We start from the raw sequence: 26,716 nt of genomic DNA, 5'->3' as shown, positions 1-26,716 counted from the left end.
GGGAGAGAGCTTTAACGTTTCCTTAATGCCATTTTGGGCCTGCATGAAATACAGCCAGGCGGAACGGGGGGCTTGAAACCGCAGCAGCAGCAATCTGCGCTTCGTTTCAGACCTTCTGCCTTCACTAGAGGATCATTAGGAAATATAGTCTTCACTCTCTCTGCGCACGCACGCACGCACGCACGCACGCACGCAGTGTGAAGGTGGAAAAGCTCTTATAGGTGGTCTGTGATGTCCCCCCCCCGCCCCACACCGTGGGATAACAGTGCGGTCATGAAGGGCGGGCTTCCCAGGAGAAGCTTCGCCCGAGTACGAATATAGCTTTATGACTATAACGACCTCTTTGTCCCACAGGAACGAACACCCGTTCTTATTTCCTCACATTCATATTCTGGAGGTAATGCTGCAGTCGTCGTCCCCCCCCCCCCACACCCCACCCACCACCAACCCCACTATACGGTACACACACACACACACACACACACGCGCGCGCGCTGTGGTACTTTTTGCACAGTACCGCAGCCGCCATCGTCGGCCCGCCGAGCGTCAAACCCCCGAAAAGGTTTCGACGTCCCGCCTATCAGTAACGGTGCGTGCGGTGATCTGTTTTGACTTGCCGCGTCAATGGGGGATATCGCGCTGGAAGTGCGCGCGTGTATATGTGTGCGTGTATGTGTGTGTGTATGTGTGTGCACGCGTTGTATAGGCGTGTGTGTGTGTGTGTGTGTGTGTGTGTGTGTGGTGTGTAATGTGTGTGGGTGCGCATGCACATAAGAGAAGAGAGAGCAAAACCTCTAATTGCCTCGGTACAGAGGCCAAGAACCGGTGCCAAGAACTTCACGCGACGGAGAGAGAGAGAGAGAGAGAGATGGGCGTGTCGGGGGTATGTGCCTCCGCCAGCCAATCGGCTCGCGGCCTCAGCCAGGAAGTTGTGGTTTGGAACACGTGCGACTGCGGCGGCGACGGGGGGGGGTGACGGGGGGGTGTGTGTGTGGGGGGGGGGTGACGGGGGGGAGGGGGAGGGGGGCCCAGAGTGATGAGTAACAGGGAGAGAAAGCTCTATTCAGTGCCAGGGTGCAAACTCTGCAATTCATTAGATGATTCCTTTAATTCAGACGGACTTTTATGGCTGGCTCTTACATGGTTACAGAGAGAGTGTCACACACACTACTTTTTGTATAGGACGGCAGAATAATAATAGAAGTTGTCGCTGATGATAATGTGTGAAGACTTTGTGTATTGGCAGACCAACACGTGTGTTACTCGTACACACACACACACACACACACACACACACACACACACACACACACACACACACACACACACACACACACACACACACACACACTTCCCCCCCCCCCCTCTCCCCCCCCCGGATGCCGTTAAATCCGAAACAGGCGATGAGAAATGTGCGACCTCGCTGCACACAGCTCACGAGTGTTGCCACACACACACACACACACACTTGGCAGAGAAGCCGATGACAATTAAGTCACCTGGAGTACAGTTCCTTTCTTCACCCCCCCCCCTCCTATCCCTCCCCACACGTGTTCACTGTCCACTATAATGGACCGGGGCGCAGAATCCGTTGCTCTACTCCCGATAGACATATCACACACGCACACACGCACACACACACACACACACACACACACACACAACGGGCATCCAATACACTCCCAATTATTCTGTGGGAAGATTGAATGACATGATAGGGCCCATTATCCTATCCTAGGCTGCCCGGGGCTGCCCTCGTCACATTACCCCAGGTGTTGCTCTATATGCCGGCCATATTTGCATTGTGCCAGTTTTACCCCTCCTCGGTCCTTGGTCGGATTACAATACGCGCCACAGCGTCGAGAACAGCCTTTAATTCCCCCCCACCCTTCTACAGCAGCAGTGGACAACACGTGAAGGAATCTGCCATGGAATCTCCACTGAAACCAACCGACCCCCGAACAATAGAGCCTGGCGTACGGATTACACTTGCTCTGTGGTGTCTGTGATGCCTCACTGTCTGCGTGTGTGTGTGTGTGTGTGTGTGCGTGTGCGTGCGTGTGCGTGTGTGTGTGTGTGTGTGTGCGTGTGTGCGTGCTTGCGTGCGTGCGCGTGATAAAAACCGTCACCGTGGCCTCTTTTATTCAAAGTGCCATGCATGTTCTCATCCAGCCGCCATTGTGTGTGGTTTTCATTTCATACACCGTACCGTGTGTCTCATGTGTGTCCCATTGTGTGTGGTTTTTCTATTTCCCCATGCCCCACTGTACTGTACTGTGTGTGTGTGTGTGTGTGTGTGTGTGTGTGTGTGTTTTATTGTTATCGCAACGATATCCACTGTGGATATCGTTGATGGAGACCTTGACAGACAGACAGACATGAATGAAATGTAGAACGAGTGCTTCCACCCCATACTCCTCTGTAATGAGGTGTGTGTGTGTGTGTGTGTGTGTGTGTGTGTGTGTGGGTATGCTATTGTTGGCGCTCTTTGAAGTGTCTTTCTGCTGAGAGCATAGGCATCGGACGGAAGCGTGTGTGTGTGTGAGATGCGTGTGTGTGGGTGTGTGATGCGCGCGTGTGTGTGATGCGCGCGTGTGTGTGTGTGCGTGCGCTCTCGTACCTTTTATCTTGGCGATACCTCAAAAGGATAGACAAAGCCTGCAACGTGAGGACACTCTTCTCCGGGGTATATTTTTGGCCCAACACACACACACACACACACACACACACACACACACACACACACACACACACACACACACACACACACGATGATCCCCCGGATGGAGAGAGACGGAGTCAAAATAACACACGAGGGTGAAAATAGATGCATGCCGTCGTATGACGGAGAAATAGCTGAGCTACAAGCTCACGACGGCGAGCGCGCTGTGCTGAACGTATAGCCCTTGGACAAGCTCGTCGCTTGTAGATCTGTATTTTCATCACGTTGTACGCCGCGGCGACGTATACACCACGGCCTTATCGGCAGTGGTGTAATAAAGTAACTATAAGTACAGTCATTTACTTAAGTATACAATTTTGAGGTTTCTTTACTTTACTTGAGAGTGTTTCCAATTTCCAATACTTTTACTTCTACTCCACTACATCTCAGAGAGGCAAACATTGTACTTTTACTCCATTACATTTATATTAGAAAACTTTAGTTACTTTGTGGATTTAGATTAGCCCTATATATATTTCAGCCATTTGAAAATAGCAGATCTACATTAGAAGCTCCACAATACGTCGCATTATGGAGCTTGTAATGTAGATCTGCTGTTTTCAAAAGATGATTACATATATTTGAATAATGTCACGGGACATTCATCACAATTAGTACTTTTACTCTTGGTGCTTATAAGGAAGTACATTTCGATGCCAATACTTTTGTACTCGAGTACCGTGTGAATCCCTGACCTTTACTTGTAACGGGGTGTATAGTTCTCCAGCATTGCAGCACTGATACTTTTACTTAAGTGAAACAATTGAGTACTTTTCCCACCCCCTGCCGACGGGCCTTATGGGGGGGGGCACCGTCTTATTCCCAGCAGCAGAGAGATGGACAGAAGCCACTCCTGCTAATCAGATCTTTATTGTTTGCATGTTGGGCACAATGGCTCCCTTTCCCCCCCCGGGGGGGAAGCTGAAGGAGCGTGGCGTTTCCTGCACCGGGACGAGGAGCGTCCAGATTAGAGGAAATTGATTTAAAAGGCTTTGATTTAATGTCTGGAAGGGCGACATCTACACAAGGGGTGTATACTCCCCTCTCTCTCCATCTCTCTCTCTCTCTGTCTTCCTCTCTCTCTCTCTCTCTCTCTCTCTCCCTCTCTGTCTTCCTCTCTCTCTCTCTCTCTCTCTCTCTCTCTCTCTCTCAGTGGGAGAGGGTCTCTGTGTCCCACTGTCTCTTTCTCTTTTTCTCCCACTCTCATTACCATTTTATTGCTTTTTTACTGCTTTCTCTTTGTTTCCCTCCCACGTCTCTCTCTCCACCCCTCCCTCCCTCTCTCTCTCTCTCTCTCTCTCTCTCGATCGCTCTCTCTCTCTTTCATTCCCACCCCTCCCTTTCTATTCATGTTGTCTCTCTCCATCTCACTCTCTCTCTCTCTCTCCCTCTCTCCTTTTACTCGCCCTTACTGCCTCCCCATGCGCCTCATTTCCTGTATTTTCTCTGCATTGCGCAGCACACACACACACGCACGCACGCACACACACACACACGCACGTACGCACGCGTACTCCGATATCCACGTGCACGTGTCCCCTGTGTGAATGCGGTATATGGCCGGCCCATGGTACAATACAGAGAGACCTCGGCATCGATAGCATCTGTAAACGAACATCAGCTTCACCGCTAGCACACACACACACACAAACACACACACACACACACACACACACACACCAGAGCCACCACGGTGTACCCCTATCAGAAAACAATAACACAGGGACACACCAGAGGTAGTCGATCGCAGGCCGGGCGGCGGTCGATTCAAAGTGACATTTGGACGCCCCGTTCGCCCGTTCGTTCGTTCACTCACTGAGCATTCTGGGCACACATTGCAGGGAGTTCTGGGGCTCTGTTTCCGTCCCTTATCCCTAAACTATACGTATATGTTGTTGCTTTTGTACCATTTTGAAAAACATTTTTGAATAGTTAAAATAGCCAATCTATACGTCATCGACACATTGTGAGCTTGTAGATATTTTAACTATTCAAAGATGATTTTCAATTGTAAAAATTGGAACGGGAACCCCTTTTGGTGTTTGGTGCTACAAGTTCTACGAGCTTATAGGTCTGCTATTTTTGAAAAATGGTAAAAATGCGGCACAAATCTTTGAATATATATTCTTTCAGAGCAAACTTTTTTTTAATTTCGACGTCAGGCCAAATGGGTTAAGGATAAGGGGTTTAGCATAGCATGAAAATAGAGCCCCTATAGCCTATAGTGTTGTTCGTTGCATCCATTTATACCGCTGTAAGATACCAGGCCGTCTGTCCGTCATCGTTGCATAATGTGGTCTCCATGGCTGATTGAATAAGGCCAGTCGTATAGTGTGTGTGTGAGAGAGCAAATCAAAGTGGCTTGATGTCCTGCTTGTTGTTTTATTTAATAAGGGCTATCCGTGAGAGAAGGGATTATATCTGTGGGGTTTTTCTGTCCGCTGATCCCCAGCGGACCAGTCATCTAAGTGAGTCTTTTTAAGTGAAAGTAAAGGCTTGGATCTGTTCCCGTGCAGCATTAGCCAAGGGCTTAATGTTTTGTTGGTATTGGCAACAAAAGAGTGGATTTTGTGCACTTTGAGGATGTAATTCGTACTTGCATTTTGTTTTGGCTGTTCAGCGATCGGGCCAATCTTGTATATTCCGTTTTAATGTGCTTGTGGACATTGTGTTCAAATTGGCATACGGGCAACACTAAAGCCAGCATGTTGAGCAGTTATCATAAACAACATTTTTAAGATGGCAACCACACAGACTTGTGTGTGTGTGTTGGGGGGAATGCCTTCTCTCTCTCTCTCTCTCTCTCTCTCTCTCTCTCTCAAACCAGCAAAGTTTTATGCCCGCCAGCCATTTTATATCAGCTATAGGCCGCTAATTGAAACTCGCCACGCTGAAATTACACAGAGGATCTAGTCTCACTGCCAAAGAGTGAAGGTTGAACTTTTGACTCCGCTCCGCTCCACTCCACTCCGCTCACGATACGTGCTATTGCCAGAAGTCAGTATATCATACAACTAGAGTGTGTTGCCAATATTTACAGTGCTGCAGCACCCACCCACATGTCATATTTGCCCATGTTGGCGTGGCGCAGTATGCGCAGTGAGGGGCCGAGCCGAGCGGAGCGCTGGGTGGTTGGTAATATAACAGGCTACTGTTATTGTTTAACCTATTTTGGGCGGGAACCCCTTTTTGGTGGTTTACGTTATACTTTAGCTATTGAAAAATAGCAGATCTACAAGGTCGTGAGTGCCGCGCTATACGAGCTCGTAGGTCTGCTATTTTTTGAATGAAAAAATGTGGCGCAAGTCTTTGACTTTATATTCTTTCAGAGCGAACATTTTTAACTCATATCTTTGCTTCTGGGGGGTCCCTGGAGTTACATATTTTCAGATGGGGGGGTCGGTGGCCAATTACAGATAATTCTTGGGGGGTCCTTGACATGGAAATGTTTGAGAACAACACTGTCATATAGACACAAATACGGTATAGTTTTTCAGAAAACTGTCAGGCTTTAGAAGACATTTTGTAGAACCTTTTCCCGGGTCTAAGCGGGTTAAACCCTGTTTGCCTGGGCAAAGAACCAGGCGTTCCTCCTCCCTCCCGGGCTATCAATCCTACCGCTGTGTTCATGGGTGTGCGCGTGCACGTGTGAATGTGTGTGTGAGCGCGTGCATGCACGTGAATATGTGTGTCTGTGGGTCAGCGGCAGCAGCATATACTATAGTCCGTGCACTGTATATGTAATGTCACTGTCTTGCACACACACACACATCTCACCTCAAATAAGTAAACTTTCCAGGAAAAACCTATGAAACGTGTTTGATTTATATGCAGTCTCTTTGGGACATTAATAACAACCTACGCTGTGTGTACAGTATATGGCATATTTCGGGGAAAGTGACCCCCCCCACCCCACACACACACACACACACACACACACACACACACGCGCACACACACACTCTGCAGGATTGTATATATGGGTATACGACCATCTTGCTGTATTTGAGCTCGCCATGTTCCGTGTGTTCCTGCGTGCAGAGAATGACTTCACGCCTGCCTGCAGCTTCCTGCAGCTTCCTGCAGCTTCCTGCTGCTGCAGACAGAGGCATGGCAGGCTGTGTGTGCCGTCCAATGGCAAAGCCGTCGCTTCTAATTGACACTTAAGGGGCTGCAGGCGCTGTATATGCTCATTTTCTGTCCCAGAAGCTCCCATTATTACTATACCTGGAGTCAGGAACAAACATCAAAACAGCGACTGCGTGACTGTTTCTTTAAAATGTCCTTTTTACTTCATTAAGACAAAGCCACTATGTTCAGTATCTATGTTATGAACCTGAAGCCCTTCTGGCTACATATATTATAGCTTTGCTGTGCTATAGCGTCGGCGTCGAATGCGCACAGACTCCAAAATCAATTAGCTCAGCGACGGAGTCTGGGAGACAATTTCCGCGGACGGCGAGCGGCCATCAGCGGCAAACATTTTAAAACGGAATTAATTAGCCGCGGATGGGCGCTGTGTTCTGTTTCAGTAAAATGGCATTAATAAGGATAACCCTGGGCTTTGGGCTAATTACTTAGGTAATTATCTAGCCGAGTACAATGTGATTAGCTTCGGCATACAGAATGATGCGGGTCACCGAGGGGACACGTGCGCCGCGCGAGTACACACGCACGCACACGCACACGCACACACACACGTACGTATACTCGTGCGGGTGTACGCTCGGATGATGATGATGACAAGGAGCCCGTTAGTTAGTGAGGAAAAGCAGGATGACTTCCCCTCAAGTCCCTAGTTGATGTAATGGTTTAATGTTCCCCCATCTGACGTTGGCCATGCATGCTTGTCTGGATGGGTTAGCGCGGAGCCGCTGAGGAGCTATAGCGTAGCTGGAGTCCATGGCCAGCGTTACCTCAGCTGATCTCGGAGGCTGTGCACACACACACACACACACACACATGACGGATGATGATCAGGCGATACCGTGCGCTGTGGTTTCTGCCTACAGTATGTGTACTGTGCTGTATGTGGGCTGCAGTATGTACAGTATGTATGTATACATTGTATTCCGCCTCTCAAATCAAGAGCAGTGCTTCCCAAACTCTTTAGCCCCCTGTGACCCAAAAGAGAGATTAGATTCTTGGACCCAAATCTAGTGAAAGTATAGCTGATCTAGATTGGCTATTTTCACTACTTATTTATTTTCTATAGTTTTCAAATGTATGGAATTTCTTTGATTTCTTCTTTGATTTCCTAATGAAATGACTGAATTTAGCTTCTTTCTCTTTGCTTTTTGGGGGGAATATTTAGTGATTTATTTTTGGATTAAAAACAAAATGTAGACGACAAAAAAATTGAGGGACCCATAACAATGTGACCCACAAATGGGTCCCGACCCAGTGTTTGGGAACCAGTGTTCTAGAATGCTTGAAGGCCTTTGGATATGAGTCACCACACAGCTAGCATTCCCTTCCTCCTTTCACTTCTTTTATAGTAAAGGAATTAACTATTATCCTCAAGTTCATGGTCACGGTCACGGCAACACAAGCATTGGGGAGTTCGGCAAATTGTGCCACAGCCTGGCAGAGTGTTAGATATAACACACAGACAATGTGCCCATCTTTATTCTGTCCTCTCCTATCTTAATGTTCAGAGAGTCAATCACGAGGGCCTGCTGTGTGATATCACGTCGCGTGAGTCTTCTTCATACTGTAAATTCACCACGGTGGAAATGTAGGAAGCATATAAGCCATATCACAGTTCGCTGACTTCCGTTTGAAATCCCAGGATTAGCGCTAGTAATGGGTTATGGTTCATTGCTAAGCCAATGGAGACACAGAGTCGGTAGCAAACATCACGTTATCAGCTCCTCCATTTAATGCACGGCTGTTTCGAAACCGCGATAAGTACCCGAGTGTCTGTAGGAGAGCCGCGCTCAACCGTCCGGGCAACCGCTGATCCGATGAGATCAAAGACCATGCATATCAGACTTTATTGCCCAATTATAGTGAAGGGAAGGAAAAAACTCACCACACGTACAGGCCCCCCCGAAAAATAACAAGAAATAAAACAATCATGTGGCAAAGCTATACAGAAACGTATTAGCGATGCATTGTGTTCATTTATTAACGGGGCGGATTTGATGCCTTCCACGTCTCGCCGTTTGTTCAGAGGCGTTCTTGCCAAGCAAACTTCACTATAGCCGTCTGTTCAGGTGCTCCTTTTGATGCTCAAAGTGTGATAAGTTAAATATCTAATGTTACTGGCGGCGAGCCATTAATAATTGCAGCGATTCTGCGCCATCATCTGTTCAGCGGTGTATTTCATTCCACAGTGGTTTTCATATTCCTTCCTCTTCTCTTTGAAGAGAGGTTCCTGGGCTGATAATGAGGAGAATGGAAGTTGTGCAAATATGAAGCAACACCTTACACGAAGCCCTGACTCATTTACTTGCGCAAATAAAGCCCCTTTTTTTCATGTTTCTTTGCCTATGGCCTAAGGCAAGGCAAATGGAAATCTAAAATCCACAGTGAGACAAAACCCACATGCATACACAGTTTAATTCCAAAACGCCATATATTCCATCTGTTTTGGGAGTTGTTTGCTTGAATTTTTTGTCAGTAGAACTAGGAAAAACCAACAGATGTAATAAGCAAAACACACAATTATGTCCACGCAATTATACACAGTAAACAAACACAAACATTCATCGTCGTATTACTAAGTAAGATCCTTAATAACTTCAATAAGAATAATTTTGGGCATAAATATTTAAGTTTATTTCAAATAAACCTCCCGTGGGCCTACTTATTATTAGATATCTGTATCTGCGTTACTGACTGCGAGAGTGAGGTCTAGTCAACACCAACCGACACTGCCCTCCACAGTTTCCTATCTAACATCAGGTTCTTGAGCTCTGCAGTGATGTTGTTCGCTAAGCTGTCGCGCCGCAGCACGTCTACTTAGTTGATACGCTTCTTTCCCCTCCTGGCTTTACCAGCTCAGTGGCCTTGTGGTTAGAGTGTCCGCCCTGAGACTGGGAGGTCGAGGTTCCATCCCCGACCGGGTCGTACCAAAGACTCTAAAAATGGGACCCAGTGCCTCCCTGCTTGACACTCGGCATCAAGGGTTGGATTGGGGGGTGGGAAGTGAGGACGCTGGCATCGGCTGTTCGCCGCTTCACCCCCCAATGTATGAATGAATGAACCATTGTGAGGCACTTTGAGTAGGCACGTAGTGCATAGAAAAGCGCCATAAAAATGCAATGCATTATTATTATTGGGTTGGCTCCCATTTGAGTCAATGTACTGTCTGTATCTAATGCCTAATTTATACCCTCTGTCTAAAAATAAGAAATCACACAAACAATTGCCCATCTATACAGTTGGCTCACAACGCATCGCGATGCCATCGAGTTCATTGACAGTGAACAGGAACAAGTCAGTCCGTCAGTACTCGGTTGAGACCGAACAGGAACACGAGGGGCCTTTATAGTCCTCGCTGCGTTATCGCCAGGGGTCTCTAGTCAAGAGCCTGTCAACAAGTCATCTATGCTTAAGCCACGGCGTGTCCCTCTTTATCCGCGGGTCAGTGACCCTCCGCCGGAGAATGTGTGAATAATACCCCGTAATGTCACTCCAGGACACGGCAGTGTTTAAGGAGCATGTCGTTCAGCCATGCAAAGGAGGGAAGACCCTGAGGTGATTAGTGATGTCACGGTCACAGCGCTGTGCCGCGGAGGGTTACTGGTCAACACGCCAAAGCAGCCAGCGATGACGTAGGCTAAGGTTTATTTGAGGGCGAGATTACACATTATCGGGAATGACGCGAGTCATCCCATACATATGGCGCTGTGCAGCACACATGTTATGCGATGGGTTAGGTTAGTCGATAAGGGAGTTATATTGTTCAGTTTTTAAAGGATGGGTCTCATCATGAGGTGATTAGACCAATCCCAGGTTTTTATCTCGGTGAGATACCGATCTACATCTGTGCATCTGTGCAAAACCAAATATTGCATTGTGGGTTTGAGCTGACAGGCACTTTTTGCTTTTTGATGTCAACCATCAAGTCACCTTAATTCAAGTGGTAGATGCCTTTTTTTTTTACATTTCTTTATATATATATTTAAATTAAATATTAGTTAGGGGAATGATATACCTGCACAGCCTTTGTGATCTACTGGTACAGGGGTAGGCAACCTTTATTATCAGAAGAGCCATTTTTGGCCCAAAAACGTATTACAATTATATCTGGAGCCGCAAAATATGTTTGCTTTAATAAAGCAAACTTTAATTATTCGTGTTTTTTCTGGTCTTTCAATATTACATTTTATTGTTTGCTAAGTATACTGTACCAGTAAGCCAGCAGCATTGGTGGTGAAAACAAACAAAGATGTCTTATTATGAATACATTCTTCTATTTTCCTTCATTACATTTTATTCTTATTTTTATCTGCATGGTGTATAGGCAACATTGTTTTGAAATGAAAGAATAACTTTATGCCTACTACGAATTCAATAATAAATTATGATTAAATGTAAAAAAAGAAGAAAGAAGAAAACCTCTTATTCCTTTTCATACTTCGAGAGGTCAGAGATCTTTCATAATATCACACACAATGTCTTTGCCCGAACCCTGACTTTGAGAGCTCGCGGCTGTGTGAAAACACTTGTTCTTCGCCCGCTGTCATCACCATCACGTCCGCCAGCCGTGCTCACTGACAGTCTGACATTGAACAATGTGAGAAGTTGCATCTCACACCCGTACAGCACGGCCAGGCTGAACCGCGGCGCGCCACAGCGCTCCACTGTCTTGTCTACCGGTGGTGTAGAGTAACCAAGTATATTTACTTAAGTACTGTACTTGTACTGTACAATTTTGAGGTATTTGTACTTCACTTGAGTGTCTCCAATTGCCAATACTTTTACTTCTACTCCATTACATCTCAGAGGCAAACGTTGTACTTTTACGCCACTACATTTATTTGAAAACTTGAGTTACTACTATTTACTCTGATTATTATTACAAAACATATACATTAAGCACATTCAGCCCTATACATTTCGGCCATTTGACAATCTACATTCTACAACGGTAAAATTTACTGGCTAAAGGCACTATATAAATGCACCATTTACCATTTAATGGTAAATGGTGCATTTATATAGCGCCTTTAGCCAAGGCGCTTTACATGGATTGTGCATTACATTCACACATTCACACACACACACATTCACAAACACACATTCACACCCATTCACACACACACATTCACACCCATTCACACACACATTCACACACATTCACACACCCATTCACACACACATTCACACACTCATTCACACACACACACACACACACACACATTCATACACCGATGCCGGAAGAAACCATGCAAGGCACCAACCTGCACATCGGGAGCAATTATGCGATGCATAACACATTGTGAGCTTGTAGATCTGTGTATTTTTTATTTGTATAGATTTGTATAGGCTACATTTTCGGTGAAAACTTCACCGAAAACTGGACTATGAATTGAATAGGCCTTTATACACAGTGGCTTATAGCTCCCACATGTGCATGGTTAGTGTGGGAGGCTATGTTCGTGACTCGTTGCTGCTGGAGGTAAACACTTGTGTTCTGAATGTAAATCACGACAAAAACTATTCAAATATCGCCTCACTATACCGCTTCTGTTCTTACACACCCTATAACTCCGACAAAGTCAGAGAAGGTTCAGCGTCGTTTGGAGCACGCGGAAGAAGCCTTATAACTCTCGTTGTTCGATCTTCCTCAAGATCACAGGAGTTTCACTTGAGTGTCATTGTCTATGAAATTCTGAATTGCTATTTCTTGCCTGCAGTGTTGGCATACTCGGAGCTGAGGTTGCACTTGTCGCCGTGCATCAGAGTCAGACGTGTAAGGCCTACAGTATACTACGCCAAACATTGAGCATGTGGAAATGGCTGTTATGATGCTGTCTGTCTCAAGCAGCCAGCCAGCCAGCCAGCCAGCCAGCCACCCACCCATTCCCAGACTGGAACCTCCAGTTCCACTAATTGATACAGTTCCCAGCAGATGGTCGAATGCTAAGTAATCTGGAGACGGTTGCAGGCAGGAACGAATGTGAGGAAATGAGAGCAAGATGGTGGTGGTGGTGGGTGGATGGATGGATGGGGGTCGGGGGTAATGACGATAATGACGTTAATTCGTATGTATTAGTGCGGTCGGGAGGAAAAAAAGCGTGCAACCAACCGTCGGATGAGAAACAGCAGAGCACCAGCTCACGGCAGGGAAAAAAGTCACACATTTTTTTGCAAGGCCGCCACATGTGGCTAATGAATGATAGATTAGCTTAGGTTGCAATTTACCCTAGAAGACCTCTCTCTCTCTCCCTGGCTTCCAGTCTGTTAAGTACTGTTGTCTCTCTCTCCTGGCTTCCAGTCTGTTAAGTACTGTTGCGCCGGCATAGCACGCAGGAGCTGTTAGACGGCTTGGTGCGGAGCTCGCTGTAAACCTATACTTTTGGCCTGATGACATTTACTCCTGTTGATTTAACAGAGGGTTACCCTATTAATACTCTTAAGGCGATGTCATGCGGACGACTGGTTCACGTCAGCGGTCTTCATGGTTTCGTTGGCCCCCGCCGCGCATGTATTAATAAAAACACAGAAGGTACTTCCTCGCTATAAAGACCAGTGAAAAAAGAGACGGCCGACTCCACTGACGGTTGCGGAAAGCGTGCAACCGCCGGACGAGAACCAGCGCCACCGCACCGCGGACCTTACAGTTGTTCTCTTTGTCGTAGAGTAGTTGTAGTTTGGTGGAGTTTCGTAACAACGCAGAGGCATATAAACCCCATGGGGGGGGGGGGGTTACCGGATCGCCACATCATCGAGACAATGTCTTATTATGTGGAGACCCGCAAGTGAAAGAAGCACGTCGATCAATCACACCCACAAAAAGAACGGGCGCATTAAATCATTTTGGGCGTGAACCCCTTTTGGTATTAGCATTATGTTATGCTTTAGCTATTGAAAAATAGCAGATCTACAAGCTCATAGCGCGCCACACTAAGAGCTTGTAGGTCTGCTATTTTTGAAAAATCGAACGACTGACATATAAACATAGGCTTTTTCAGAAAACTGTCAGGATGTAGAAGACATTTTTAGAATGTGATCTCGGGCATAAATGGGTTAAAAACCATACCCACCCACCAAGCTGCCTCCGGTCATCCACATTAATGGAGAGCGGCCATTATGTCTTCAGGACGGTGGGGTCATGTGCGGGCCCCGGGCGGCTGGCTGGCTGGCACAGGCCCTCTTGTCTGTGATAAGGAGCACTGAAGCGGCCTGTTTGTCTTTGGGGCGCAGCTGTTGGCAGCCGAGGGGCTGCGTGGGCCTGTGGCCGGCAGGCCGGGGCCATAATGGCGTCCTTTATCGGCTACATCTGGACGGACACTGACCGGCCCCAGATACAACAGACCCAACAACCCGCTCGAGGTGGCGGCGGTGGTGGTGTTGTGCGTGTGGGCGTGTGTGTGTGTGTGTGTGTGTGTGTGTGTGTGACAGGGGGGTCGATGATTTGGTGATACATCAACAGGAACGAGAAGAGGGGAAGGGCCCTGCGTCGGTGAGAGGGAAGATAAGGACAGTTTTGCTTTGTGTCCGTGTTGAAGAGAGAAGCGTCGACAGCGCGTCTCGGGCCTGCTTTAGGCCACGTTTTTGATATGGCGTGGCTTTGTTTTAATTTCAGGGTTTCGGTGGAGAGGGGGGGGGGCAGTTTGTGTGGCAGTTTGGCATCCTGGGAAAACCGGTTTATGGCAGAAGCGCCCTTCTTTCCCCCCCGAGGGAAAAGACACAAGCTACGCAGTGTCTTTACTCGTCGGCTGCCAAGTGCCAAGGGGCTCCACAACGACCGCAATCATGCCAGGAAATAAAGGGCCATTTCACAAAATATGTAGCTTCTGGGATGTGCGTGCGTGCACACCAGGGCTTTTTTAGAGTCCTCGGGTGGGAAGACACTTTTCAAGACGTGCCCACAGTCTCAAAAACAGCAGTCACACACACACACAGACACGCACACACACACGTACACCTCCAGGCAGTGGAAAGGCGGAATGAGAGAGAGTCAGGGGTTAGTATACACAGTAAAAAATCTCCAGCGTCAATTGAACTACCTGAGAGTGTAAAACGGGTCCATCTTTTCACTCGCAGAAGTTCAATCGACACTAAGGATCCCCCCTCCCCCACCGTGAGAGAGTGAGCGCAGACAGAGTGATATCCTAGTGTGGGTGATTGATGGTGTTTATAGTTGCCTGGCTGGATGTGTCTTGCCGATCCAGCTCTGTCTGTCTCTGGGCCCTCTTGTTCATTCGTGTGTGTGTGTGTGTGTGTGTGTGTGTGTGTGTGTGTGCGTGTGTGCGTGCGTGTGTGCGCCGGTCTGCAACACTTTGATATATATTGTATTGACATAGAGGTCAAACCAATGCATAACAAAGACAGCATGTGGAGATAGTGGTGAAAACGGCAGGTGAATGGACCCGACCGGTTTGTCCTTTGTGCCGTTAGCCCATGAGGCTGCACAACGAGGCGCTCTGCTCGGTCAATTAACGACTAATTGCTCTGGGGTAACGCCAGCACATGCTATACCGTAAGGGTACCTGTACGTACTACGGGGATATACTGTATCGTCGGTTTCCTCGGAGACGTAGGTGTCGATTATTGTTTAACGATAAGGACTGTTTGGGAACCAGCAGCCATTAATTTGCTGATAGTAATGGCGTGGCTTCTTTTTTTACTCCTATAGCTGTCGTGTTTGTTGCTATACTCTTGGGCTACATTTTACTTTGTACTTGCATTGCTCTGTATCTGTACTATCCAACTGCTGTGCTTTCTCTGACGCCTGAATTCATCCCACGGGATCGATAAAGGTCTATCTATCTAGAATAGACCTTTATATCTAGATCTATGGGGCGGGGGTTGAGGTTTGCTCAGGGGCTCTTCGACCATGTGACCGGAGATGAACCGGTGACCTTCTGATGACCAGACAGGCTCTCTATAGCCACAAACGTATGTCCACCCTTAGATATTAGACCCCATATTGTTTCTTTCTTTCCTGTTCCCCGCCTCAACCCACTTTCCATGTCCCTCTCTCTCTCTCTCTCTCTCTCTCTGTGTTTATACTGTATACACACACATGCACACATGCACACACACACACACACACACACACACACACACACACACACACACACACACACACACACACACACGCGCGCATCTCTCTCACTCTCTCTCCCTGCATGCTGAGCCAGCTGTTTTGGTCTGTGTGCGACCGTGACGTTTAGGAACAGATCACCGTCTGATGAGATTCAGCCCCTCGCTGGACCCAAAACTAAAGAATATTGTGTTGTCGTTCGGTTGGAAAAGATTTTGTCTACAATTCCATGCTTTTGGCAAAATGAATGTTGATCAAAATTCACAATTCTTCTATACATTCTCTAATTGTGTAGACTTCTTGTAAATGAAGTAATGCAACTCTTGAGAGCGTAAAATGAAACTGGCTTTAACCCATTTTTGGGGCGGGAACCCGTTTTGGTGTTAGCGTTACAGTATGTTATGCTTTAGCTATTGAAAAATAGCAGATCTGCAAACTCATAGCGCGCCACTCGGTGGCGCGCTATGAGCTTGTAGGTCTGCTATTTTTGTTTCTGCGTGGAACAAATGCAACCAACTGGACCCTCTGTCTCTGCCGCGTTGCTGCTATACCACGACAACGGATACAGTGAGAGCGAGAGAGATTGAGAGAGAGAGAGAGAGAGAGAGAGAGAGAGAGAGATTGAGAGAGAGAGAGAGAGAGAGAGAGAGAGAGAGAGAGAATGGATTTGGGAAAGCGGATCACCCAATGCCCCCCTGCTGTTTTGATCCTGCGCCACAGAACATCAGGGGCCGCCTCCCGCCTGCGCCTCGCTCTGTCCATGTGTGTGTGTGTGTGTGTGTGTGTGCGCTCACATGCGCGTGTGTGTGTGCTCCCACGTCATATGTGGGCTTTAGTGTGTGTGTGTGTGTCTCCTGCAGTTTCATCTGTCCGCAGTGGCGTAAAAAGTACTCAAATGTTTTAATTAAGTAAAAGTATCAATACTGCAACATAGAAATAAGAAGATCTGTTACAAGTTTTAAAAAAAAAGTCCGGAATTCAAAATGTACTTGAGTAAAAGTACAAAAACAATATTGACTTCAAAATGTAGCAAAAGTAAAAGTATACTCATTATGCAGAATGTCCCATTTCAAGTATTTGAATCTATTATAAAAGAAGTTCAAAATTTGGATCTGAAATGTAGTGCAGTGGAAGTAAAAGTACTGTACACTGGAAATACTAAAGACAAGTATAAATACCTCAACGTTGTACTTGAGTAAATGTACTTTGTTACTTTCCACCACTGCGTATATATATGCCTCAAACAACAGCCTCCCTACCGCTCGCCCCGTGCTAGATATCACACATAGACGGCAATGTACAGCCACGCCTCTATCGCACGCACACGCACAGCCCCTTCTCTGTCGCACACACACCTACACGCACACTCACACACACACACACACACACACACAGACACACACACACGTGCGCGCAACTCCTCCCTTCCGCTCTCAGTATCTCTCTCTCTCCCTCCGTCCGTCCTCTGACTTTGATAAGCTGTTTTATAGAGATTATCAGCAGAAAATCTCTGGCTTTAATAATGTGCTTATAGGGCCCGGGTACAGTCTCAAAGATGGATCCCCCCCACACACACACACACACACACACACACACACACACACACACACACACACACTGCTGCTTTCCACTGTCCCGTGGCTCAGTATCATTTTACAGTATATCAGCACACAGATAGTCAGATAGAGTCTATATAGCTCCCGGTAGCCCGCTAGCGTTGTCTAACAGTGGGTAACGGAGGCCCTATTCATTATTTACATCACCCATATACCCAACGTTGAAAATAAGAGCTGGTTCCCTTAGCAACGCGTAGCCCAAGTATATTCCAGTTTCACTTAAATGTACCTACTGTATACGATAGATTTTTAAATCTTTTTCATTTAATTTTAGTTTTGTTGTTGTTGTTGTTGTTGTTGTTTATAGTCAGAACCTGAGCCCTGGCCAAATTGTGCTATAATGGTGTCCAAAAAAGTGACCATATTTTTAAAACACATTTTCACAACCCATTTCAGGTCGCAGACCATTTTGTATGGGTCGCACTTGCAAGCGAGTAAATATAGGCCTATACTGTATAACATGTTTAAACCTAAAGAAAATATTTCCCCCCCCCCCAAAATGTTACAGCAATGTAAATGTCGTGTTTGTGTGTGTCCCAGTGGAGAGACACCAAATGTCTCTTTTGGGACCAACATGTCTCTTTATAGTTTCAGCTTAATGGTGAGACTAAAGACTGCACAGCCTTAAGTTACCATCTGTATGTACAGTATGTCTACTGTCTACAGAGCTGCTCATTGGTCCCCTGCTCATTGTTTGATGCCCTGGCATCTGTCCTTCTCATTTTAGAACGTGATGAATTATGTCTCCTCCGTGCTTTCAACTTCAAACTGAAACGGCATAACGTCAGAGCAGAGGCAGATGGCGCACGCAGGGGTTTGGAGGAGTGACATTTTAACGTTATGGCGCAGATATATAGAATACGGTGTGGCTAAATTGTCAGTCGCCCGATTTACGGTATACCCGCGCACAGGTGCCAGTCATTTGAAAACGTTCAGAGAGCTGAGTAAGAACAGACATAATATGCAAAAATCACTAGCAATATATATTTTTTTTACAATATATAAAGAATAAAATATTAGAAACCCCAGTTATCCTGTGCCTGCTGCTAAACATGTGCCCTTGGAAGACACCCATTAGCTGATTAGAAAGTAACTTTTAATGAACCTAAGAAGCTATCTACTTCCACTAGTTCACTGGAGTATGAAGCTGCTCACAGTTAACCCGGGAAACCCTTTTGGTGTTAGCATTATGCTATGCTTTAGCTATTGAAAAATAGCAGATCTACAAGCTCATAGCGGCGCGCCACGAGCTTGTTTTTAAATCGAAGAACGACTGACTGATGCTGTAGAAACATGGCTTTTTCAGAAAACTGTCAGGATGTAGAAGACATTTTTAAAATCTGATCTCAGGTCAGAATGGGTTAATGCTGAAGCCAAAGGACACTATAGCAGACACTTATAATACACCTGCAGAAATGGAGCTACAGTATCCACTAGGGATGCGCCATTATAGTTACGCTCATAATCCAGATTTTAATCTTTGCTCAATTTCGTGATTTACATTAACACATGGGTGTATAACGGCGAGCCAGATGCCAGCTGGAAAAATGCAAACAGCCGTCAGCTGGGGGAAAAAAATCACGATTTTCAATTACTTTCAATTAATTGTGCAGCTCTTGCTATACGCGTGTCTTTCACACACACTCTCCGAGATATAGGGACGTATTCCTTAACATAATGTTCATCTCGTTTTCTCTCCAGATGCAGCAGACCTCCATGGCAGTGACAGTGACGACCCAGTGCGAGCACGTGAACATACAACAAACAGTTTGAGCTGAACCTGAAGTCATACTGAAGGTGAGACCTTTAAATAGCCACACAAACCCTTTATACTTTATATTAAAGGCCTCCAGACGGGGCCGCAAACCATTCTTTTTCTCCCCCGACACAAACAACATGAGGCTCGAGGAAATGAAAACCTTTCCATGACTGTTCTTATAAGACCATAGGAGACAGTTATGGTGGTTTGGGCATCTAGTTGGGATGCCTCCTGGTTGCGTCTCTAGGGAGGTCCTTGTGGCTGCAGGTCCCACTGGGAGGAGGCGGCCACGGGGCAGACCAAGAACGCTGCGCCTTGGAATGCCTGACCTGGGGATTCCCCCCAGTGTGTGGCTTATGTGGCCCATGGAAATGGAATTCTGCTCTGCTTTGCTGTATAAGTAACCGTTCCCTCTGAGACCCGACTCCGGATAAGCAGATGGATGCATGCATGGAAACACAATGAATGAAGTGTCCCAAAGGTGTGTGCAGATGTACACATGCATCGTTTTTATTAGGGAACAGCAGGGCTCAGTGCTACAGTATCTGCTCGTCAATGAGAGCTTAGTCGTGAGTGTTGTGACAAGAGGCATTAGTTCCCTGAAGAGTGTATGCGTGCGTGCGTGCGTGCACATGTTGTGAGCATGCCGGTGCTGGTGCACGTGTGAAGCGTACACATGGAATGAAAAGTCAAGAGTCTGTGAAGTCAACCATGGCAGTGCTGATTCTCCCGCCTCTCTCCCTCGCCTGTTCCTTCTTCCTCTCTCTCTCTCTCTCTCTCTCTCTCTCTCTCTCTCTCTCTCTCTCTCCGCTGTCAGTGGAGATGGGTGAGAGAGTGCGGCGAGGTCAGCACCAAATTGACTTGCTGGTGAACAGTAGTACAAAGGAACAGGTGAAAGGGAGTGAGTGAGTTAGAGTGTGTGCGTGTGCGTGTGCGTGTGTGTGTGTGTGTGTGTGTGTGTGTGTGTGTGTGTGTGTGTGTGTGTGTGTGTGTGTGTGTGTGTGTGTGTACCTGCTCAGAACGCTTTCATCTGTGAGAAAAAGGGACATTACACCACTTTGGAGTGTTTGTCCGTCTGTCTGTGTTTGACTTTCCCTCATTTGCATGTGTGTGCACACGTTGTGTCAGTGCACGTTAATGTCTGGACAAGAAGGCCGTGGTGTGTTTGTTCTGTCTGGGTTTGTGTCCAGTACGTTTGTATTGTGTGTGTGTGTGTGTGTGTGTGTGTGTGTGTGTGTGTGTGTGTGTGAGAACATTTTGCACCTGCCTTTCATGTAGCACGATGTGGAGGTATAAAGCTGTGTGTGTGTGTGTGTGTGTGTGTGTGTGTGTGTGCGCGCTTGTGTGTGTGACGATAACAGAGCTGTTTTGAATACAGATTCCATCAAGTGTGAAGGAGAGCCTTATCACAATCGGTGTGTGTTTGTGAATGTGTGTGCCCGGCCCGCATGCACGTTTGTGTGTGTGTGTGTGTGTGTGTGTGTGTGTGTGTGTGTGTGTGTGCGTGTGTGTGTGTGTGTGTGTGTGTGTGTGTGTGTGTGTGTGTGTGTGTGTGTGTGCGTGTGTGTGTGTGTGTGTGTGTGTGTGTGTGTGCATGTGTGTGGTGTACTCTTGTATCCTGGTGAGGACCGAATGTCCTCACTTCGTTCCTCGGGGTGGGCTATTTTCAGCTCGGTGTCCACGTTTAGCGCTAGGCTGTGTTCACACGGGCAGATGCAAAGATACAGTCTACCATTCATTGTCAATGGAAGCCAGCGACATGAAGATACAAAGATACATCTGACGTTTGTAGCTGCTGCAAAAGCTATACCACAGCTGCAAAGCTACAAAAAAGGTTGAGCTGGTTTCAACTAAAGCTAAGCTACAAATACGCTGTGCAGCTTTGCATCTTTGTTTTATTTTTTTTGCATCTGCCAGTGTGAACGCAGCACCATTTGTAAACCTAATAAAAAATAAAAATAAATCTGCTTCTAAATCCTAAAAGCTTTCTGAAAAACCTATGTTTCTACAGTATGTCAGTGGTGCTCAACGTTTTTCATGTCAAGGACCCCCATCTGAAAATATGTTGTTCCAGGGACCCCCCAAGAAGCAAAGATTTGAGTTAAAAACGTTCAAATATTTGCACCACATTTTCACGATTTTTCAAAAATAGCAGATCTACAAGCTTGTAGATCTGCTATTTTTCAACAGCTAAAGTCTGACATAATGCTTAGAACACCATAAAGGGGTTCCCGTTCAGAATGGGCGTCCCTGGAGTCAGCTATTTTCAATGGAAACCAGTGAGTAAAGGGAGGAAGGGTCCTGACAAGTATAGTGATATGAGAGCGTGTGTGTGTGTGTTTGGTATATCTGGTCAAACCGGAACGTTCTATTCCCAGCCCCTCCCCTCTGTTCCAGTAACGGCCATACCTGTCAATTCTTTATCCTCTCGCAGAGCTAAATGACCAATATGGAACCGGCGTCCCTCTGGGCCGCTAACTGGCCAGACGCAAAGCAATTACTCGACGTCTACAATGTTTTTTTTCCATCTGTCACTGTCCTCTGGTTTATATGTTTCTTTTTTATCCTAACGTAACTCCCGCTTCTCGGCACGACTCGGTTTAAAGTCCTAATCAGATTTTCCCCGCATGCTTCAGTTTTTCTATTGCCCTATTCAAGGGCCGCGTCGATGCGATTAGGCGTTCCTTTTGATTCCCCGCATTCACCATGTCTTCACATTTAATCGGCACCGTTTACAATCTCGCCCGCTTCGCCGCGGCGTCGTTCCACTAATGCGTCTCTAAACAAAAAGACGAACGCCGTCTATATTCAATCGCCTGCGCCGCTACAGCCTGATAGTGTTGCTCAGCTTAGCCATTCAGCGTGTTTACAGACAAGGTGTCTGAGCATGAAACGAGGCTAAGAGGGGCCAGGCTTTGTTCGGAGCAGGGGGGGGGGTCCATGCTGAATTGGGATTGGGATTGATCGTTTATTTTTCCTTTTTCGTTTCTGGTTTAAACATGTGACCCCACATCAGAGTTCACAGCATTTGGGCCGTGAGAGTGAACATGACACAAGGAATAGCACTAAACATGACTTCCCACTTACACAATACGTCCTTCTATTAATGCCCGCGTACATGTGACTGAGCGAGTGGACTGACTTGCCGTGTGTACCTCAGAGGTGGTGCCAAGTGGGAAGTCAGTCCAGAATAATGTATACATCCACAAATCTCCATCTGTCGGTCTGTTTTCCCCACAATGTCATCAATATGACCTCATAGATCTATATCGTCAGAGACTCGCCGTCGAGTGTGATGACAATTAGGGTTGTCACGATTATGACTTTAGGTTGACGATTAATAGTCACGCCGATACTTTAGCATTGACCGCGTGCGGTTAGGGTCAGGTCGGTGTTTGGGCGGGGTGTCGGACTCTTGGTATGTCGTGAGTAAAGGCCTGCACCCAGTGCCCCTCCTACCTGAGATAACCGTGTGTACATACTGTAACCGTAACCCATAGGGATATGCAAAGAATCCCATTTCTATGTCAAACATAATGGGGCAATTGTAGCCGCCGTGGGTATAGACTATGAAGTATTGTGGGCTAAGTGTATCAGGGATTTCAATGATTGTTTTCAAACAGGCCAAGGACGGAACACAAAAGTCGTGACTGGGAGATTGTAGGTAGACATTCGGGGGTGCAAATGAGTTCGAAAGTCTTGCGTTAAGTCCTTCGTATATATGATCTCGTGTAACTTGGTGTTTTCTCTCACAGCGATAGGAAAAAAAAAGAGAGCCAATATGTAACGAGCAGAATGGTTTCCCAAACGTACACTCCCCTGTCGTCGGAGCGACAGGCTGAATGTGAGTTAAAAGCCATTCCAGGGAGCTGGACGGGTTCCCCTGAGCCGTGTGAATAGCGTGTGATGGTTGGTTCTTCTTGGGGCCTGGGCTGGATTGTTGTGTGAACAATGGCTGTGTTTATGTGTATGCCAAATGCACGCTTGTTTAAACACACTACTTGTGTTTATGTCTCTCTCTAACCACAATGATGTACAACCCCAAACGCCCAATCCCAAAAAAAAACCATTTGCATTTAGTGAACATGGTGTTCAAGAACTCACGCATAAAGTCAAATGCACACACACACACAGTCACACACACACACACACAGTCACACACACAGTCACACAATGAAGTTTTTGTTTTTGGATAATTCATAGAGAAGGCATGGCAGTTACGTCGGAGAACGATGTATCCATGAGTAACTGTCTATTTGTGTCATATGTATCATTATATATGTACAATTTTGTGAGTGTCTTGTAAGCCTGCTGGGCATCTTATGATGTAGGACACTTTAATAAAAACTCTATCTATCTCACACACAGTCACACACAGTCACACGCGCACACACACACACACACACACACACACACACACACACTAACACACTAACACACTATAGCCTCTTAAACCAGTCTCTTTCACTTTCGCTTCGCTTCATTCAACGGCGTCGGCATGAATGGAGTATAGGCGAGCTTTGTATTTTTTGCTCCAAATGTTCTCAGCAGATAATTTAGGTTCGCTCGATTTGTTATCGTTTTGGCCATTTCACCTGGTGCGTTTCAGCTCGGGACTTGAAAAGGGGAAGCTGAACTATACTGCAGCACTATTGTTGTACTCTGTTGCGTTATTCTGACGGGGAAAAGCCGACAACGTATATAGTCCCAAAAAAAAGCACACAGTGTTTTGAGCTGTCGCCGAGTCTGCACCCTGCAAAAGAACCAGTCCTCACACCTCTACAAGCACTGCTTTCATGTAGCGGATACCGTTTACTGTGTCACTACACACACACACACACACACACAGACACGCACGCACAGACACCGGTACTTGCAAACAACCGTGGACACCATGCCATATGGCCCATGAGGCCTGTTTTATAGAAGCCACGCTGGCAGCCAATCATCATCCAGATCTTAATCCGCCGTGGCACCGATGCCGTGTCGCCCAGGTTAGTGACAGGTGCCCCCCCCCCCAACCTCCACCCCGCCCCCCTTCCCGCTACGATACTTGTTGTCCTGGGACCAGTGCCAGCGGAGGACGTTCTTTGAATTCTTTCTTGTTAGATGAGAGAGAGAGAGAGAGGGAGAGAGAGAGTTCCGCGGTGATCTCCCCACTAATTTGGGAAGCTAATTAAAGAGCGAACCTGCCATTGAGGGAAATTGTAACTCCTGTGAGAAGGTGCCGTCAATGAATTAGGGAACCTCGTGTGGGTCTTTGTAGTGTAGTGTGTGGGAAAGGTCCATTTGGATGCAATTTGTGACCCAAGACAATAGTCTTCACATATTAGACCCTGTCTGAAATAAATGTCAGAGCTGAAATGGACATGTAAATATGAAATAAATGCTTAAACATGTTAGCTAGGTGTAATGTTAGATACCACAGAAGTGAACTTTTAAGGCCTGTTTTCTCAACTCACTTGTTTCTCTGCAAGACATTACTCTATAAGCCATATCTCCAAAACTGGTGGGCCAAACTGAACAACCAATATGTCAATTTGAAGCTGATTATGATTCGCTGCTTTCATGGATCGAAAATGCACAGCGGCACACTGCCAGACTGGATTACCAGCCAAGGTGCCTGGACCGCTGAGCCATGGCCCAGGCCTCGCCAGTGTCTTACTTGCAGTACTTTCTGACAGACGGACGAACGGACGGACGGACGGGGAGGCACGAGGAAGACACACCGGTCCAGGAAGTTGTGTCTCACCTCCTGCACCAGTGTACCTCCCCAGTAGCCATAGGATATATTTACAGTATGAATATAGTACCTCACCAGTGTACCTCCCCAGTAGCCATAGGATATATTTACAGTATGAGTAGTACCTCACCAGTGTACCTCCCCAGTAGCCATAGGATATATTTACAGTATGAGTAGTACCTCACCAGTGTACCTCCCCAGTAGCCATAGGGTATATTTACAGTATGAGTACCTCACCAGTGTACCTCCCCAGTAGCCATAGGATATATTTACAGTATGAGTAGTACCTCACCAGTGTACCTCCCCAGTAGCCATAGGATATATTTATGAGGAAGCCTCTGTATAGCAAATATATCAACCTGGAGTGCTGTGTATAGGAACATATCATCCTTAAGTGTTAGGCCGTGTACAGTGCCGATGATAAATCACCACCGTTGCACGCACGTTACACGCACACGCACGCACACACGCACACACACACACACACACACACACACACACACACACACACACACGCATCGTGGCTTCTGCTTTAGGTCTTGTGTATAAGGCATGTGTGGTCTGTCGTCTTCACACAGATCATATGGGGAGAATCCACTGACCTATCGCTGCCCCCTCCTAGCATTAGTTTATACAGTAACGATGACAGAGATGTCTCTTTTAGCCGGAGGGCCCCCCCCCCCCCCCCCCCCCCCCCCCCCGGGGGGCCCAATGTGTATCGTGAGAGAAAGAGAGACGCCAAAGAATATAGGACAGTGCAGATAGAACATAAGAGAGAGAGATGTTTAGATAAAGGGAAATAAGAAGAGGGACATTGTGTTATTTACTTTACTGTATTTGTTTATTTAGACGGGACGTTGCATATGTATATGCAACGCAAATATACCGGATTTAGTAAAGATGCTAATTTACATCCTGCCGTCCCCACACAAAACATAAAAATAAACCCGTCAGACAGTGGAATACATTAGGAAACAAAGCATAAAAACATAGATATACACAAACAATGTGCAAGAGTGAAAAGTGCCTCCATTATGGTTTAGCAGCATGTTTTATAGGGCAATAGTTAGACGAAAATGGTCACAGGTTTGGTTGTCGTCGAGTATTAGTAGCCACTTTTTTTTAAATTGAACTTAAAGGATGGAAATGAAAAAGGTGTTTTCAGGTGTGTACAGTGTGTTTAGGGATGTCTGCAGCCTGCATGGACGACTGGTCTATTAAACGCTTATTGTTTTTCTAAACTATTACATGTGGTCATAATAATACTTCTATTGCAAAACGTAGCATTGGTCTCCTTCCACGTCTTGAAGTCACCGAGGTGTCATTTCCCTGAGTTAAAGCCGTGCAGGGACTGCCACACGTCTCCTGTGTGTGTGTGTGTGTGTGTGTGTGTGTGTGTGTGTGTGTGTGTGTGTGTGTGTGTGCGTGTGAATGAAGTTCTCTCTCTCTCTCTCTCTCTCTCTCTCTCTCTCTCTCTCTCTCTCTCTCTCTCTCTCTCTCTCTCTCTCTCATGCACACGTTTAAACAGGATCCTGATCACAGCATATGTATATACATACATATAGCCTGCACGGTGTACGCACAGCTGCCCTGGTTGTCCAAGCAAACACACACACGCACACACACACACACACACACACACACACGCACA

The 26,716-nt window shown here is 46.6% G+C and overlaps 1 protein-coding gene across 2 annotated transcripts in view; it reads left to right on the top strand.

Moving 5' to 3' along the window:
• LOC308333376 (thyroid hormone receptor alpha) overlaps positions 1-26,716 on the top strand; it is a 206,832-nt gene that overhangs the window by 111,727 nt on the left and 68,389 nt on the right. For both annotated transcript variants that reach the window (XM_080789753.1, XM_080789754.1), the window contains one exon: positions 19,265-19,360. The gene's annotated coding sequence lies outside the window, so the exon portion shown is untranslated. The remainder of the gene's footprint in view (positions 1-19,264; positions 19,361-26,716) is intronic.

This window comes from Protomyctophum bolini (assembly GCF_963924005.1).
Source record: "Protomyctophum bolini genome assembly, chromosome: 18".
NCBI classification, from domain to species: Eukaryota; Metazoa; Chordata; class Actinopteri; order Myctophiformes; family Myctophidae; genus Protomyctophum; species Protomyctophum bolini.
The sequence above is the reverse complement of the archived record's forward strand: the minus strand, read 5'-3'. Positions and strand labels throughout refer to the sequence as shown.